Genomic DNA, 3169 nt, shown 5'->3' with positions numbered 1-3169 from the left:
ACAGGAACATTTGCATTCTTTTTCTTAGGAAAACAATGAGAAACTCTGAATCCTATAGGAAATTTATTCTTTACTTTTTAAGAAAATATTTTATTATTTTTATTTTATATGTATGCGTGTTTGTATGTAAATGTACCTGGGTTGTGCAATACCCATGGATGTCAGAAGTGGGCACTGGCTACCCTAGAACTGGAGTGATGGATGGTTGTTAGCTAGCATGTGAGTGCTGGAAACTGAACCTCTGTCCTCTGCAAGATCAGCCAGTGCTCTTAACCACTGAGCCATCTCTACAGCCCCTTTTTTGACATTTTTATGCAAAAATATTTTATTAGCATTGCTTTAAGAATTACTATGATTAAAATTACAGGCTGGAATGTTAAAAAAAGAAATATAATGTACTAAACTGATATAATCTTCAACTAGAATATGTAATTATAACTTATGAGTTTGAGATTCTATGTCTATTATGTTTGCGTGACCACCACACGGTCCCCTGAGATCCTGCATCTCCCCCAGGCTTGCGAATTCCTTTCTCCTCTTTTTCCCATTCCCTAGAATCTCCCACTCTTTAAAGAGTGGTCATAGGTTTTCCTACTCCTCTGGGCAATATCATACCATCCTTCAATGATCTTAAATTTACATTGAGAAGAAACAGTAATTCCCCCCAGCGTTGCTCTTTGTGCTCTGGGTGGCTTTGGCTATCTGGGGTTTTTTGTGCCTCCGTATGAATTTAAGGATGCATTTTTCTAATTCTGTGAAGTATATCACGGGGATTTTGATTGGGATTGCATTGAATCTATACATTGCTTTTGGTAGGATGGTCATTTTAACAATATTAATTCTGCTAAGCCATGAACATGAGAGGTCCTTCCATCTCCTGGTGTCTTCCTCGATCTCTTTAATGATTTAAAATTTTAATTGTAGAGATCTTTGGTGTCTTTTGTCAGACTTATTCCAAGATATTTCAATTTTTTGTAGCAATTGTGAATGGGAATTATGAATTGTGAATTGTGAGTGGTTTTTGTCTTTGAGTCCGTTTATATGATTAATGACATTTATTGACTTGTGTATATTGAACCATCCCTGCATCTCTGGGATGAGCTTACTTGATCATGATGAATCATCTTTTTGATGTGTGTATGTATGCTGTTTCCAAATATTTTGTTGAGGATTTTTGCATCTATGTTCATTAAGGATATAGGTCTATATTTTTCTTTTTTGGTTGTGTCTTTACCCAGCTCGAGTATTAGAGTGATGTTGGCTTCACAGAAGGAATTTGGGAGTTCTCCCTCTGTTTCTATGATTTTTAATATTTTAAGTAGTATTGGTTGGAGGTCTTCTTTAAATGTCTGGTAGAATTCTTCTGTAAATCCATCTGGGCCTGGGCTTTTTTTAGTTGGGAGCCTTTGTATTACTGTTTCAACTTCCTTATATGTTATGGGTCTGTTTAAACTGCTGATCTCTTCTTGATTTAACTTTGGAGGTTCCCATGATTTCAAATATCCATCCATTTCTTTCAGACTTTTAGATTTAGTAGCATATAGGTTTTTAAAATATTCCCTTATAATGGTTTGGATCTTTTGGGTGTCTGTTGTGATGTTGCCCCTTTCATCTCTGATTTTGTTGATTTGGATTTGCTCTTTCTTTCTTTTGGTTAACTGGGCTAAGGGTCTGTCTATCTCGTTTAGCTTTTCAAAGAACCAGCTCATTGTTTCTTTGTATTGTTTTCTTTGTTTCTATTTCATTAATTTCTGCTCTGGTTTTTGTTATTTTTCTCTTCTGCTGGGTTTGGGTTTCGTCTGTTCTTTCCTTTCCAGTGCCTTGAGTTGCAGAGTTAGGTCATTGATTTGGGCTCTTTCTAATTTTTTAATATAGTCACTTAGAGCTATAAATTTCCCTCTTAGGGCTGCTTTTAATGTGTCACAGAGGTTGTGTTGTGTTGTATTGTCCGTTTCCTTGAATTCCAGGAATTCTTTTATTTCTTTCTTAAGGGTTTCGTCTGTTCTTTCCTTTCCAGTGCCTTGAGTTGCAGAGTTAGGTCATTGATTTGGGCTCTTTCTAATTTTTTAATATAGTCACTTAGAGCTATAAATTTCCCTCTTAGGGCTGCTTTTAATGTGTCACAGAGGTTGTGTTGTGTTGTATTGTCCGTTTCCTTGAATTCCAGGAATTCTTTTATTTCTTTCTTAATTTCTCCTTTGACCCACTCATTGTTTAGGAGTGTGTTGTTCAATCACCACGAGTTCATGTAGTGACTAGGGCTTCATTCAGTGTTGATTTTGAGCTTTGTTGGTTTGTGGTCCGATAGAATGCATGGAATTATTTCAGTATTTTTGTGTTTATTGAGGTTTGTTTTGTGGCCCAGTATGTGGTCAATCTTTGAAAAAGTTCCATGAGGTGCTGAGTAGAAAGTGTATTCTTTGGAGTTTGTTTGGAATAATCAAAAGGTGTCTGTTAGGTCCATTTGCTGTATGGTATCATTTCATTCAGACGTCTCTCTGTTTATTCTTTGTCTAGTTGACCCATCTAATGGAGACAGTGGGGTACTGAAGTCCCCTACTATTACTGAGTTGGGGTTAATCTGTGTATTAAAGTCCTGTAGTGTTTTCATGAATTTATATGCACCAGAATTTGGTGCATATATGTTAAGAATTATAAATGGAGACAGTGGGGTACTGAAGTCCCCTACTATTACTGAGTTGGGGTTATTCTGTGTATTAAAGTCCTGTAGTGTTTTTATGAATTTATATGCACCAGAATTTGGTGCACATATGTTAAGAATTACAATGTCTTCTTGGTTAACTGTTCCTTTGATTAGAATGAAGTGACCCTCCTTATCTCTTCTGATTAGTTTTACTTTGAAATCTGTTTTGTCAGATATTAGAATTGCAACCCCTGCTTGTTTCTTAGTGCCATTTGCTTGGAATATTCTTTTCCATCCTTTCACCTTAAGATAGTGCCTGTCCTTGAAGGTGAGATGGGTTTCTTTCAGACAACAAAAGTTTGGATTTTGTTTCTTAATCCATTCAACTAGCCTGTGTCTCTGTGTAATTTTGTGTTTCCTAGATTATATCTTTATTTTCTTTTGTTGCCCCTAGGGTATAGTTGTTTCTCTCTCTGCTCTCTGTACTGGTTCAAGTATTCGTTGGAGGGCTGGTTTTGTGGACAC

This window comes from Nannospalax galili, unplaced genomic scaffold (genome assembly GCF_000622305.1).
Source record: "Nannospalax galili isolate Female #2095 unplaced genomic scaffold, S.galili_v1.0 scaffold824, whole genome shotgun sequence".
Lineage (NCBI taxonomy): Eukaryota > Metazoa > Chordata > Mammalia > Rodentia > Spalacidae > Nannospalax > Nannospalax galili.
The sequence above is the reverse complement of the archived record's forward strand: the minus strand, read 5'-3'. Positions refer to the sequence as shown.